We start from the raw sequence: 16,510 nt of genomic DNA on the forward strand, positions 1-16,510 counted from the left end.
TGTCTTATTTATACCCTAAGTGCTTTGTTTATTCCAACTTAGGAGATCAATTTTTAAAGATAATTTCGTCACTCTCGCTGGAGCTGCGGTCAAGTCAAGAGTGATATGGTTTCCAGCGTTATGTCCAAATTCTCGTCGAATTTGTAGTTTCCTGTTTTTGTCCCTTTTCGGGGAAATCTTCGTTTTACGTTATGTGGAGCAATTTTTAGTAGCAGTTGGTAATGTGTATGCCGTCTAATTTTACCTGTCCCTGATTTTTAAAAGGCAGAGTGATAAGTTTTGTGTCCAGTGCCGGCTTCGGCCTCAAATGGTCGATCCAATTCACAGTGTAAGATCCAGTCCCTTTTGTTCGTGTGTTCGTGTCCAGAGAGTCCAACTCCAATTTCTGGCCTCAGGAATTTAAAGTGTATTTTTGTGAAATCCAGGTAACTCTTATTTTTGTTTAAATTTTAAAGTAAAGACAGACTTTTTTTAACAATAATTGCTTTCGTTAAAATTTAAAAATAGTAATATTTAAAGTAGTAAATTTTAAGGTTTGTTTTTAGCTGTCATTGTATTTGTTCAGTTTTCTTTTAAATTTAATGTTAATTTATGACAGCCCGTTTTAGCATTTTTGATATTGATTTGTTTTGTTTTCTTTAAAAGAAAGGTTAACTTACATGTAAATTTTGTAAGTTTTTGTAGTATCTCCAACTCCTGGAATTTGTAAACAGATGACACATGTAAGTTTTTTTTTGTATTTTTGTATTTTGCAGCTATTTTTATTATATTTTTGTATTGTCTTATTTTTGTAACTGTTTGTGGTGACACAAAAATAAATGTTAAATTTTGTTTCTTAACATTTGTTTATTTTTTTTTAACTAACCCTTTTTTGAGTTTTATAAGAAAAAGATATGTTTTGCATTTCTGATAATTATTTCCCTAGTTACAACTAGCTGTTGTAATGGTTATAATTAGGCACCTTGAAGTGGCGCTCATTATAAATTACTAGAGGTGTTCTCTGTTTCGTTTTGTTTTTATTTGTTCCAAGAGATTCATGACCCTTTATTTCATTTTTCTGTAGTTGCCCCAATCCAAACCCCTTGATATTTACTTATCCACGACCCCAGCTCTCCTAACAAACCCTGAGTGCCGTTCGCACAAGTAGCGTTTATTTTGCTTACCCTATCTTCGCCCCAGTAATTTCTATCCCCAACCTTCTACCCCATATAATAATACCCTATGGTAGGCAAAATATATTCGTTACAAAGGATTAGGTTAAATTAGTTTTTTGGTGCCCAGTAAAGCTTCAGTCTTAGATAATTAATCATGCTCATAATAATATAAACCGCAACAAAACCGCTAATCTCCTGCTCATTAGTGTTTACTTCATTTCCATTTTTGTAAAGTAGATACCTATTTGTATAATTGGAGATTTGAGTAAAAATCTATAAAAGAATATAACAGGAAAAGTACTAAAATGAAGTTTAGAACTCAAAAGGTTCTTTATACTCGTCACACGGGATATTCACCTCCCACTTTTGTTGGACCAAAGGAATTCACTTCAAATTTATTATTCAAAGTTATTGGAAAAGTGCTTAGGCAACAAAAGTAATATGACGCCGATGTCTGCTTTCTCCCTAAGGGCAGTTACCACTTATTTTTGGGAGTGAAAATTTTTTTGCTCAAAATAATCAGAATAGAAAATTATATTACAAAAATCTTTTGTTTCATAGAGTTTTGTAAAAAAGTCTATAATGTTTGAGATATTTATGGATGAAAACAATGAATTTTCATTGAAAAAAATGAAGTTTTATGTATAAATCCACAAAAAGAAAATTTTTATTTTCGTAACTGAAAAAATATTTTATTTTGCCAGTCTTAATTTTGAAAAAAGGTGAAAGTAAATTAAGTAAGTACACAAATTATTAATTCGAAATTCAACACTTTCTCCGATAATTTTATTTAAATGTTGGATACAGATTAGTACAACTTTGTTAATTTCTCTCGTAGTCTGTAATACAATAGGTATCAATATCGGATTACCAGTAGGTCGGTTTTTAAAATCTCGCAAAATCTTGTCCTCACTATACTTGAAATAGAAATAAAGATGCAGTTGATACCGGAACCTACCCAGAAGGATCTTCCCGGCAAAATGCCATACGATAATAATATTATAGATAAATAGTCCAGGCACAAAAATTCAACAGCTTCAGCTATAATATGTATACCATAAATTTTTCATATTTTTTTATATCTTATAATTACTAAAAAAAATCCAAATAATACTGATTGCTTAGTAGTCTTATTAGCACAGGAGTTAATTTTTAAAAGAAAAAAAGTTGCAACCAAAGAACTACTACAACAAATTTTTATTGAATAAATATAAGGTTGAATGTTCGAATAAATGAACTTTGATCAAATAAAAGGCATATATCGAGCACAGTTTAATTTAATCTTGCCCAAGTACTTTCGATCACTAGATCATTTTCAGGGGCATTCCGTCAATTGCGCAACACAATTGTAATCACACTACACTACAAAAGGACAAACAAACACTTTAAAATTATTGAAGAATAGCTACATTTCGTGCAGAAGCCGGAGACAGGAGTAATTTTTATTGGTTAAAATATATAAGCTTAGAATTTAGTCTTAGGGTGATTTTTAGGTGTTGAGGAGTTTAAACTAAAGAAATATAGTTTCATAAGCGAGAAATGATTTTTAAATTATCTATTATGAATTGATATTGATTTGAATTCAGAAGTTATAAGCAAATTAAATAAAAAATAATATTTTTTAACGTTAGTCAATTCATAGGCGGTGGTTTCTACAGGTTGAAAATTTGTAATAAAGTACAAATTACCTTAAATACGTTAATTTTACCTAATTTAATCAGATTTTGATGCATAAAATGCTTAAATAAGTTCCTGTTTTTTTTTTCACCTAGGGTAGCTCTAACCACTTAAAATAAAAAAAAACACAAGTGTCCCATAAATAAATTTTTCAAAGGAGGGTAAGACAACCTTAAATCCAAATTATCAGCTAAATCCATGCACTCCGACATAATTTTGAGGTAAGGTCCTATTTTCTGCCTGAATTACTGGACTATTAGAATTTTTATTTACCACCGCAAATGATTTATTTAGCGGTACATACTTGCATTTCATCCAAGCAATTTTAGTTTCCTTTTGTTGTATTTGGTTGCAGGATTATCTTTTTACCAATGTGACTAGAAATTCTTTTCTATTTTTATCATATTCGCTATCATCATCTGCAGTATTCACAGATACGTTTTCGTCCTTGTATTAATCATTTTTCAAAGATATATTGCCATACTTGTAAAATCTAATTGTTCGTATTTCACTTTCTGTAAAAAACAAAAAAATAACCTCGAATCTAGGTACCATTTGCACCTGGTGGTGGCAATTGCGTACATACTTTTTTACAGGTCGCTAAAGATTATGGTTAATATGTATTTAATGTATAAGAATAACTATAATAGCAACATCTAATGATATTCTAAAAATATGAATAAGTAGACAGCAGCTTATCAATAGATATCATATTTCCAGTGGAACCCATGTTGGTAAAATAAATTCAGTTACATATAAACTGTCTTTCTATCTATAATTTGCGTTTTACAGTTAATTTTTTATGGCATAAAGAGTGGTTCTTACAACTTAAGCGTCTCATTATAGGTGGAGGGATTGTAAGTTCATTGTAGATGTTGATGGTGGTAGAGGTTCACGAAAAAAATTATTGCTACTACATTTTACAAATCAACCATTTACAAAAATTTTTCATACCACTTATTATCTAATTTTTGCTACAGCTACATATTTGCTTAAAAATATAGATCTTAAATTAACAATTCCTACTCATTTATTATATTTTTCTCCTTAGCAAAAGTTTTTTTCCAGACACTATACTCTTTGAACGAATTTTTAAATACGCGATGTGTGTGTTTGATTGTGTATTTATGTGAAAATTTCTCGTTCTAACAACCTCTCCTTCCCAATTTTCCCAGTGTTTCTCTGTAGAGTATACTTTTTATAAGCTCAGTATAGTTTTTTAAAATATAAATAAGAAACACAGACAAATATATACACTATTATACTTCAACCATCCACAAGTACTTTATCACACTGTTTATTTTCAAAGGATACTACACAGTAATTCCAGAATATTTATATTTCTTTCTAAAATAAAAGTCTAAATATAGGTCTGATAAATAATTTGAAAATAATTCTAAACGGCAACGTAACAGTCCATTTTCCAAGACGAAGGCCCGATAGAATTGTTTTTATAACTAACATCACTGGAAGGTAGATTGGTAATAGCGGTAAGAACAAAAGTTTAAGTATGTGGTAAATGATATTTTGTGATAAACTTAGAGGTATAAGGGCTATACTAGCGATCCCCATTTTATCTAAAAATAAAAATTATTATTGATACATAATATTATACTAAATGGTGTGATAAGTAACCTCCTTTAAAATTAATAAAAACATATTTTTCTAGAGCAGTTTTTTATTTTACTCGCTATGGCCTACTTTTAGTTAATAAAAGTTCTTTATACCGTCCGAATAATACAATTCTGGAAGCTCTGCAAAACAGGCAATTGTTTCGTCAATTATCTTTTCGTTTGTGTTGAATTTTTTATTTACGAACTGTTTGTCTACATTTAGGAACACATAATAATCGTAGAGGGCTAAATCGGGAGAGTAAGCCGGATGAGAAAGCAATTCGAACACCAACTCATGTCTTGGGAAAACAGCACTTTTATCTTCTGCATATAGGGCCGATTCATACTAAGTTCTTACTTCAGTTTGTTTAAGAATGCACAATAATAATGACCAATAAATAGTTTTACGTTTTATAAGATAATTCATTAAAATTATGCTATTGCAATCCCAAAATACACTGGCCATAACCTTTTCAATACACTAAGCAACTCTTGGCGGCTTTGGAGCAATTTTGTCGGCTTCAGTCCACTGCTGTGCCTTCATTCTATTCTCTGATGTATAGTAGTGGACCCAAGTTTCATCAACGATTATCAATCGACGGTAAAATTTGGTCGGATTCTCCTTATTAAGTCCAAACACTTTACAAAAGAGATCATACGAGTACGTTTTTGGCCAATGGTCATCATTTAAAACTTTATTTAAAATATGGTAAGTGCATTCTTTACTAAAACTTTTGGCCTCTGCTTATTTATAAATATTTACTTCTTCACAGTTTTTATTATGTTTTCTTCTCTTTTTTACCTCTCAAATAATGCTTATGGTAGAACAAAAATCGGTTTTCTTCATAATGCGCTATTTTTTCAAACATGTCAACTTTATGCAGCTGTTGAAAATATACCAATCGATGGATCGCACTTAAATTTGAAAAGTATGTCTAGAAAAGTCGTTCTTTAGCAGCGCCTAATAGGCGAAAATGGTTACTTATCAGACCACCAGATATGGACATAGGCATAAACCTAACAAGTAACCATAGAGACAATACACGTGAGTAGTTCTTATTATACGCATTAATTAAATAAAAAATCCAGATTAAATCAAAATAAAATGTTAAAACAACAGTGATAGTTATTGGTGGATTATGAGCAACAGATAGAGGAACGTGACTAACAAAATGAACCAAGGGATTTATTTTAGAAGATCAAACTCATTACCAGAGAATTTAAATCTCAAACGTAGTTTGTAATAGATAAGGAAGGTAATCTAAAGATCGATACTGACGAAACATTGGAAACATGGCGAAACTACTGTGGTGAGCTTGTCACCGACGCTTTTCAACGTGTACTCACTTCAGAACTTCAGAAAAGCCTTATGGGAAAGAAAAGAGTGAATAAGAATTGGTGAAGAAATAGTAAACACCATGAGATTTGCAGATGACATGGTAATTATGGCTGAGAGTATAAAAGAACTACAAACTTTACTAGATGTAATAGTGAATGCATTCAAATAGTACTTGACATCAACACAGATGATACCAAATTTATGATAGTATCAAGGAGTCCAATAAATAATGAACAACTAACCCTTGGTGGACAGCAAATAGAGAGAGTGACAAAATATAAATATCTGGGAGCTTACATCAACACAGAATTAGATCCAGATTAAGAGATCAGGGTACGAATAGAAATGGCAAGGATAGCGTTCTCAAAATTCAAGCAATTATTCTGTTACACAAATCTGAATACTGCGCTGAGACTGAGGTTTGTTGAATGTTACGTCTAGTCCCAACTATTGTACGAAGTAGAAACATGGACGTTAAAAGCGCAAATAGTTAAGAAGCTTGAAGCCTTTGAACTTTGGATATACCGGAGAATGTTGAGAATTTCATGGTCTGCCAGGGTCACCCATGAGGAAGTGCTGAGAAGGATGGGTCGAGACAAAAAATTGTTGAGAACAATAAAAGTACGCAAGACTGTATACCTTGGACACATACTGAGGAATGATAAATATAGTCTTCTGTAGGTCATCATGCAGGGTAGAGTCGATGGCAAAAAGCGAATAGGTAGAAAGAGGAAGTCATGGCTGCGAAATATTCGAGACTGGACAAACATGACTGTAGACAAATTATTCCACGTTGCAAAAGACAGAGAAAATTTTAGAAATGTGGACGGCATAGGAAGAAGAAGACACAAAAAAGGAACTACTACCGTCGATGAACTAGATGGACTAGGTGAACTAGATGTCAAAACTACCGTACACTATCAGTAATAATACATGCTAGTAAAATCTTGTTGCTTATAATCAAAAACAGATTAAAAACCTATCTACATTACCAAATACCTCAGGAACAAGCGGGGTTTGTAAAGGGTTAAGGTACAGAGGAACAAATCCTAAACCTGAGACAACTCATTGAAAAGTCTAGAGAATTTCAAGCATCTATGATTCGTTGACTACCAAAAGGCATTTAATTATGTAGGTTGGATAAATCTGTGGTCAATTTTAATAGAAATGGGCACACCAATGCACCTGGTCCATCCATCCAATGGCGCTACAGCCCAAATCGGGCCTTGGCCTCCTTCAACAGGCTTCTCCAACCATCTCTATTTACCGCTGTTCTTTTCCATGAACGCGTTCCCAGGCAGTTCCTGGCATCCTCATCGACTTCATCTTCCCATCTCTTTTTAGGTCTTCCAACAGGTCTTTTTCCCTGCATTCTTGCATTTAATAATTTTCTGGGGATTCTATTCTCATGCATGCGGACCACGTGCCCTGCCCATCGTAATCTCTGCAGTTTAGTATGTTGTGCTAGAGGTGGTTCGCTATATTGCTCGTATATTTCTCTATTGTACCTAATTCGCCAGTTGTTGTTTTCACTTATTGGGCCCAGGATCCTACGTAATATTTTTCTTTCAAACACATCTAATGCATTGGCAGATTTCTGTGTCACCACCCATGTTTCGCAACCATAACTTACTATGGGCCTGATTATTGTTTTATAGACCCGGAGTTTTGTTTTCCGGTGTACGTCTCGCGATTTGAATATGTGGCCCATCGCGAAATAGGCTTTATTTGCCAGCACAAGCCTTCTATTTATTTCCGGTTCTTCTTCATTGCTTGCGACCAGATCCATTCCTAGGTATGTGAATCTATTTACATGTTCTATATCGTCAATAAAGTGTTGTTGCACCGGTCTATTTGATCTGGTTTGTATGAGTAGTTTTGTTTTATTTGTATTTATTGCTAGCCCTACTGCTTCTGCACTCTGTTTCAACTCAACGTAGGTTTCTTCCGCTGCATTCATTGTTCTGCTCATTATGTTTATGTCATCTGCGTATGCTGCTAATTGGGTAGACTTGTTTGTAAGTATGTTATTTCCGCTCACCGTCAACCGTCTAATTACATATTCCAGAACAAGATTAAAGAGCGTTGGAGCTAGTCCGTCGCCTTGTTTCAGTCCTTGCGTTATCGTAAACGCATCAGTGATCTGTCCCTGAATACATACCTGTGCTTCTGTTTCTGTCATTGTCATTTGCACTAGTCGTATTAATTTTGATGGTATGCCAAATTCTTTCAGTATATTAGGTAGAATTGTTCTATCTATTGAATCATAGGCTTGTTTAAAATCTACAAAGAGATTGTAAACGTCCATGTCATATTCCCATGCTTTGGCTAGTATTTGTTTAACTGTAAATAGTTGGTCAATGGTAGATCTATTTTGCCTAAACCCTGCTTGATATTCCCCGATGATTTTTTCCGTGAGAGGTTGTAGTCTTCGATTAATGATGTTTGTGAGTATTTTGTATCCCGAACAAAGTAAAGAGATGCCTCTATAATTCTGACACAACAGTTTGTCTCCTTTTTTATGAATAGGGCAGATTATACTTTTCTTCCATTGTTGGGGAATTTCTTCTTCTATCCATATCTCTCGTATTAGCTGGTACATCTGTTGTGTCAAATTCCTTCCTCCTTGCTTGAGTAGTTCTGCCGGTATTTTATCTATTCCCGGTGCTTTATGGCTTTTTTGTATGTGGATTGCCGTTTGGACCTCCTCTAGCGTTGGGGGTCTAGTTAATTCATTTTCTTCTCCATCTTTCCCCAGTTCTTGTTGTTGTACCTCCTGTCGTGCCTGCTGCTGCCACTGTTGTTGTAATGGTAGTTGTGTCCCTTTGTTTAGTAATTCCTTAAAATATGTCATCCAGGTTCTCTTAATTTCGTCCATATCGCTAATGATTTCACCTTTCTTATTTTTGCAGAGGCTAGTCCTCGGTTTGTATCCTTGTCTTAGATGAGAGAATGCACCTGGTGATACTTATTAAAGATCTGTGCCAGTTCAATATAGCAACAGTACGACTAAATCAGAAGTTCTTAAACCAAGTTAAGACCGAGAGAGGTGTTAGACAAGGATGCGTGTTGTCACCTAACTTATTCAACATTTATGGTGAACATGTCATGAGGATGACTTTAAGAGCCAATTTAAGACTTGCTGATGACACCACACTTATAGCAGCAAATGAGCATGAAATGTTTAATCTCCTGCAAAGAGTTATAAAGAGAATAAAACTAAGACAAAAATATTGGTGGTCGACAGATTCCATACTATTTAACTGACTAACATGTTACAGGAATACCATATAGTGGACAGTATTGTCCATCTGTGAAGCAGAAGTTTAGGGACGTATTGGTATGACAAAAAATCGATGAGTCGTCTAACTAAAGTTTGGAGATACAGATCTATCTCTCAAAATATCAAGATAAGACTGGTGCATGCCCTTGAATTCTTAATATTTCTATATGAGGCAAAGACTTGGACTCTTCGCGGACACAAGCGCCAAAAAATTGATGCCTTTGAGATGTGTTGCTGAAGAAGAATGCTACGCATACCTTGAACAGCTCATAGGACAAACGTTTTTATTGTGAACCAATTCGAGATTAAAAATAAGTTGTCCACAATATATCTGCAAAGTATTCTGCAATTTTTAGGTCACGTGGTTCGTAAGGGTGACAATAGTTTGGAAAAATTAATTGTTACTGAAAACGTTCAGGGGAGAAGATCAAGAGGTCGATCACCAACTAGATGGTCCGACCAAATTAAGAATGCAGCTGAAAACTCATTCTGCAAAGCTGTCAGAGCAGCTGAAGATAGAGACCAATGGAAAAAAATTGTTAGGAATATTGGAAGAAATCACGATCGCCAGTAACGGGAACACGACAAGAGAGATAAAGAGAGAGGATAGGACATCTCGAACAAATGCAACAGAATAAAATACCAAAACAATCTGGGAAGATGCTAGTAGGGAGAAGTTTAAAATAAAAATTGAGAAGAGAAAATATATGGTAAAAGCGAAACAAGATCTGAAAACTCTAAAGATTACCAAAGGGTTGTTGAGCTAATGATAATAATAATAAAGCAAACGAAAAATAATTCCAACTTGTTTTAAACTGCAAAATACTAGTAATTTACTTGTCTGTCGATCTTATGCAATCAATTCGAGTTTATGTATTTACTAATTATACCTACACCTTTTAATCCCAAACTTAAAACACTGTAAATCCACCCCCAACAGGAACTATAAACCAAGTCTTAAATATGTCTTCTCTGTACGGAAACATATGTAATTTGGGTGAACTTTTGTCTATTGATTACAAATTCAATAGTATTTTTTCGACTAATAGGTACCTAATAGGAAAACAATAATCTCAAGAAGGACTTGTCGGCCAAATAAAATAAACAATCCAAAAAAACCAGCAAAATATGTACTGAAGGAGATCAGGTGGAAAATTGTGTAAACGGGTGTCGAGATTTAAAATGTTTCCAAAATGTAGGTTTTTCAAGGAAATACAAAATTTAATTAACTTTACCTTCAGAAAGCAATCTTCTAGTGCAACCAAAAGCTACCACTAACCACACGCAAGGGTTTTAAAGAGTACTTACATTATATTAAACAATATTAGCAGACAATATTTAAAATATGTTTAAAGAAACTGGCCTTAAAATACAGTTGTTTACACTTAATGTATACCTTTCAGTATATCTTATCGGTGTTTCGAACCACTTATTAAGGCAATAGTCACTTTCTTGTATTTTCACGTAAGTATTTATGACCAAGGCTAATTGGCGAAAACAAGCAAATTAATTAAAAACTACGAGCCACGTAAACACGTTTTCATTTAATTGGTGAATGCTATCGATAAGGGAAAAGATACGTGTCTATAACTACTATTTAGTACTGTTTGATTATAGTTATCAAAAATAAGCTGACCTTCACTGAAGACTGCCACCTCATGCACAATAAAGCCTAAACAGAAACATACCTCTTAAAAAAGTCATTTTTTGGGAAATCGAAAAAAACGATTAACCCTCTATTGCACACACCATTTTAGACAGCAGCAAAAAAAATGTTAAGGTAAATATGGGAAAGTAAGGTAATTTAGACTAGTTTTAGGTAGTTCTTTATTTTTAAAAGTTTTTATTTCTTTGAAAAAAAGTGTATATTCAGATATACATTGTGCATATATTATTAAAAAAAATTGCAATTCTATACCTTAGTCAATACAGATTTTTCATAGACGGTTCTTACGATAATATAAAGAAAAGCAGGCACAATATCTACAAATAATCTACTAATAATAAAAAATATTAAAACTATTGATGAAAATCTAGGAAACAGTTTCTGTCTGGATCAAAACATAGGAAACAGTTACATTTAGTGCATTTTACTTTTGTTATTTTTTGGCATTTTTTATTTTTACATCTTCCTGTTTTTTTTTTTTCATAGTGGGGCCAATGGTCCATTCTATCAGCAATACAGTCTGCGTTTGCGGAGATACAAGTTTTAATTTTTTTTTGTCCAATGATGGTGTACTGCCGGATGGGCAACCTCTTTTTGCTAACTTACTAGTCCAACATAAACTCTGAGCAACATCTGCCTTGAAGTCATATAAAGACAGCTGTTGTTTTTTAGTAATTCCACAGTCATCGCTAGCTCCCCTATACATAAGCCAAGCAATTATGACGCGCATGTCCAATAGATGAAAAAATATTCTAAGATAATATTTTCTGGACCGAATCTGTGTTCGGTAAAGTGCCAAGAGAGAATCTATCAAATCCACTCCCCCCATAAATTTATTATATAAAATAATAATACTGGGGCATTTTATTGTTATACTTTCCTTTTTTTTACGGTCGTACCTCTGGACAGTCGTTTCAGGAGAAGCACTGGCAAATGTACTTAGCAATGTCACTGCCTTATTGTCATACCATTTGACTACTCTGAGTGTTGTGCTGTTATGGACAGCAACCTTTTCCACACAACTTCCTCGACCTTGCTTCAGTAGCACTGTATCTGCTGGCAGCTTGTTTTCGGGAGCCCTGTTTGTACGAACTGTACCCAAACTCTGGATGCCATTTTCAGATAATTTTATTTGCAACTCAGGACTGCAAAACCAATTGTCATAAAATAGCAAAAAGTTTTGGTTTTTTGGTATGCGTTCAGCTAAGCGAATAAGAACATTACTGCTGGCACTTATATCTGGTAAATCATCTGGTTGCTTCGGAGCTCCACAAGAAACCTCAAAATCATATACTATGCCGCTAGCACCTGCAAGACAAAATAATTTGTAACCCCATTTCTTTGGTTTTTTGGGATTATATTGCTTTAGTCCGCTACGTCCTTTATGGGGAATAATTTGCTCGTCGACAGATAAATGTTGCTCTATTGGTATGGACTTCATATTGTGCCTTATGATTTTAATCACCTTTCTTATTTTGAACAAACGATCTGGCGGATTTGATGGTAGTTGATGATTATAAGCAAAATGTAAATTTTTTTTATTTGCTCAAATCTTCGTAACGGCATTACATCAGCGACTTGAGAAATTCTACAAGCATTACTCCAATACCTTCTAGTACCTGGTACCGATATTAGCGACATATAGAAACATGCTCCTAAAAACTGTTCCAGATCTTTTGAATCCATAGAAAAGTTTCCAGATATATCTGTTTGTGTAGCATACAAATTTGATTGCTCCACTATATAATCTAACAAAGCTTTATCAACTAATTTATAAAAATATTGGACGGGAGTTTTCACTTCTGTTTCATCATGTAGGTGGGTACCCCAATGAGGCGTTTGAGCTGCCTCATTCTTTGAATTTGTCCATTTCAAAACTATTTTCTTTTTTCCATAATTTGAACAAATGGGAATTTGATTATTTGTTAGGTCTGATAGAGGTAGCGGTCGGTCTTCATCATCAGAAGAATCCGCTTGCTGACCCAATTGCTCACCTTCAACTGTTTCATCATCACTACTAGATGAATCTAGAAACAAGAATTTACTAAAAAAAGTTGCAATATGCAGGAAAAAAACTTACCTTGTAACATATCTGGTAGATAAGTTTCATCTGTTGTGCTATCATCGCTGCTATAATCAAGATCGCTGTCAATATCTGGTAAAAATATATTTGTTTCCTTTTGTTTGCCATAAATACGTGTTGGATCCATGATCAAAATAAAAATACCGAAAAATGCAGTCACTATTGCACAGTATATATTTGAATATACAGTTGTAAAATATGCACTACTTCTTCTCACGAGTCGAAGATTGAAACACAAAACACACCTTGCTATTCAAAAGACTTTACAAGACTAAATACTAAATTTTATTTCAATTTTTACCTGCGTAAAACCCTACAAATAATTCACTGAAGTGGGCGGTCCTCCTAGCAACGTCATTAGACAACCTCCTCGATGTTGCCATTTTTTTTGATCGCTGTTATTTGGAATTTCTATAGAAAACCTACATAATACAGTTGCTGCCACATGTATTTTAGAATATACAATGACCAATTTTGGTTTAAGCTCGATATAAAGCAATATAGACCAGAGATAATATTTGTATATTTAAATATACATGGTACCATAGAGGGTACCGAGTACCATGGTACCGAGTAGTGTTTAGCTCACAACGTAAAGAATTTTATTAATGTTGCTTAGAATTTTTAGCAATAGAAATTAGAAGTTTCTAGCCTAAAATATTTACAGATTCTTAGAAAAAAAAATGTTTATCGCAACCAACGAGTTTTGCAAATAAATATATAAAACAACATAACATAAATAACAAACCGTATTTAGTTCAATAAAGAACATGAGGGATTTATCCATGAAAATAAAACTTTAAGATTTTTAGTCATGTATAAAAAAAATGTTTAATCGAAAAAAAAAAAAACTAAAAGCAGTCTCAATCAGCCATGCTCAAACAAAAAATCAGTCATTTTCTGCATTTTGGAAAATTTTCAAACCATCAATGGTTTTTTCTGGTGAGGTGGAATCTGTCTTCAAACGTTCCTTGTAAAAATTTAGTTCAGGAAGGCTTCTCCAATTTTGAAAAGGAGACTTTTAATAGCTCCCCTTTCTATCTATCTATCCATCTATAGCCCAAAATCTATTCATGTGTTAAATATAGGCCTCTCCCATTTGTCTCCATCTTCTGTTTGTCTTTTCCACATTGGACCTGCGCTTTGCTCAATGTCATCTTTCCATCTCATTTGCGGTCGACCTCTTGCCCTTTTTGCAGCGGCCAATTTCTTTATTCCATCTTCCATCCGGATATCTTTCGATATTTAAGCCCCCCTTTATCTCCCTTTAATTCTTTTCCCAGTGGTAATTTCTTAGGAGCTATTGAAGAAAGAGAAAAAATTTTCTTACAAACGTCACTTACAATCTTACAAAACTTTTCCAACGTCATTTCGGTAATTGGGTTCAACTTGAACTAGAACATTGTTGCCTTTATTGTAAAAAAAACCACTTTTGTTTTATTAAATTAAAAGAGCCATGAACTAGGCAGCTTAATAACTCGTTTTGTTTGTGTGCTCCAATCAAACACATCCCAATCCTTACCGATTTTCCGTACAGTGAAATGCTTTCTGATTAAATCGTCGTAGCCACTAATCTCCACGGTAATGCATTTTTTTAATGTATTTTACGATAATGCTCAAAATACGATCAGGTGGAATAAAGGAATAATCGACGATCGGAAAAATTAAATCAATTTGTTTAATATGATTCAGCGATTCTTCTAGAAACCAATAAGTCAACATTGCCATTATATTTGAATTTTTGTTTTGTCCGCCTCAACTATCAGCGAACAAACGTACTGTTTCTATGTTGACATCAAAATCAAAATTCTTTAGAGCATGTTGTAAGAACTGACGCTATTGTATTAGAATCTTTTCGAGAGTCCATTTATATCCACACGTAAGAAAACACATTTGTTGGTCTTAGTTTATGGGTAGAAGTTCCAGCAACAACTGTAAAACTATTATAGTTTATATGCTTGCTGAAATATGCTGCTTAATAAGGCAGTCCAGGCAGTGCAAGTTTTTTTGGTAGTCGAACGAAAAGTTAGTTGTGTCGGGTTTTGGATTTTTAAGGAGTTTAAAAAAAGCCTTTGCTTTTACGATATGAACACAATGCTCAGTGGCTATCTTTTGCCGAATATCCAAAGAAGTTGCTACTTTCAACTGCTCCTTTGTTCTCAAGCAAGTGAAGCAACAGTCAGTCAGCGGAGTTTCAAAAGCAATGTTGTAGTTAACATTCATATATTTTTGAAAATAACTAAGCTTTACATGCGTAGGCTAAGGCACTCTTTGAAGATAATGGTTGAAAAGTTTCTTAAAATATTTAAGTCACATGGCAAGTAGACCCTCACGCTCGTCTTGCTTCTGCAGTAATGAGACTTTGTAGATGTTATGGATTCTATATATTTTTTAATGCAGTTTCATTTTTAATTTTTTGGACCACTCTATTGCAACCTCTACGTTCCCTAAGTAGCTCCCCAGTGATAACAAAATTTACAATTTATCTAGTCATCTTACCCTCACTCAAACGTACATGGTATTTTATCGATACTGCAGCATAATTAGATTTGCTTCTTTTTGGTTTATGTCCCTTACAACAAGCTAATATCAGAAGATCCTGTTTATTTTTATCCTTTTTATCTTTCTATCTCTAAGGTAGGCATGAAAATCTGTCACTTGCTTCATCGTGAGTGTGGTACAATAATACGGCATTCTAGGTCGTCCGTTATGACCACAAGTTGAGAAGGCCGAAGTGCTTTTGGTGTATTTCTGTAACAATACAACTCTTTTATTAAACTTTTCTGTAGCCCTACCCAACGTTAAGACGCGAAAAACAAGTGAAACTGTATAAAAAATCAAAGGAATGTCGCTGAAGTCTAAAATAATAAATTTTAATATAAAGCACTTACCTAGCAAGTTTATCTACATTCCTTTTATGTGTTTTTGACTAAAGAACTTTTTTGCGTCTTTTCCCTGTGGACTAGGTTTAACAAAACAACCATTTTCATTTACTAACTCCATAAAAATTGCTGTTCCTCAACTGCAAAAAACTGTTCCCAATTCGCTAAAATACAACTGTTTATACGCTTCAATAATTATAAACTGCTGAAAATTTGTATCTTTAACAGAGCTGTTGTAGTGGCGTGTTGGTCACTTGAACCAACCGGCAAATTTCATTGGTGGTAGAGCAAATAGCGAGTTTTGCAGGTAAACATTCAACGTAAAGAGCGAGTTCTGCAAATAACTGTAATTTTCTCGACGGCATTTGTATGCTAAAGAACGAGTTTTAAAAAATTCTGATTATGTCATTTGATTCTTATTTAGAATTGAAATATACTCAAAAAAAAACATTCGTAACTTTTGTCGATTAGCGAGTTTTGCAAATAATGGCCTCACATAGTGTAATTTGTTTGGCTCGGCGCTATTGTTTTATTTCATAATGTAATTTTATTAGCTACTGATGGACGAGGAACACAAAAATCTTTCCTAAAAAGACGCAGTTGAATTTTGAACTTTTCGATGTTTCAGCCTTTTGCCCATTTAAAGCTAAACACATCCAATACAATGAAATATCCGTCATAATATTGGAATCAAATTTTTTTATTTTTACTCCATTTTTAAATCTTTTGTATTGCGATATTCCATTTTTAAATTTTCTGTTTCAGTGATACTAAAGACAGCCACCTTAAAAATTTAAGTACACGAGACACAAC

At 33.7% G+C, this 16,510-nt stretch overlaps 1 long non-coding RNA gene across 1 annotated transcript; it reads right to left on the bottom strand.

The window, feature by feature from the left end:
- Nucleotides 1-4,112: 4,112 nt before the first annotated feature.
- On the bottom strand, nucleotides 4,113-10,437 carry LOC140438497 (uncharacterized). The gene is made up of 2 exons (XR_011950555.1): nucleotides 10,302-10,437; nucleotides 4,113-4,408 (listed from the first exon to the last, which is right to left on the bottom strand). It is a non-coding gene; the product is annotated as an uncharacterized lncRNA (long non-coding RNA).
- Nucleotides 10,438-16,510: the final 6,073 nt, after the last annotated feature.

This window comes from Diabrotica undecimpunctata, chromosome 4 (genome assembly GCF_040954645.1).
Source record: "Diabrotica undecimpunctata isolate CICGRU chromosome 4, icDiaUnde3, whole genome shotgun sequence".
In the NCBI taxonomy this organism is placed as follows: Eukaryota; Metazoa; Arthropoda; class Insecta; order Coleoptera; family Chrysomelidae; genus Diabrotica; species Diabrotica undecimpunctata.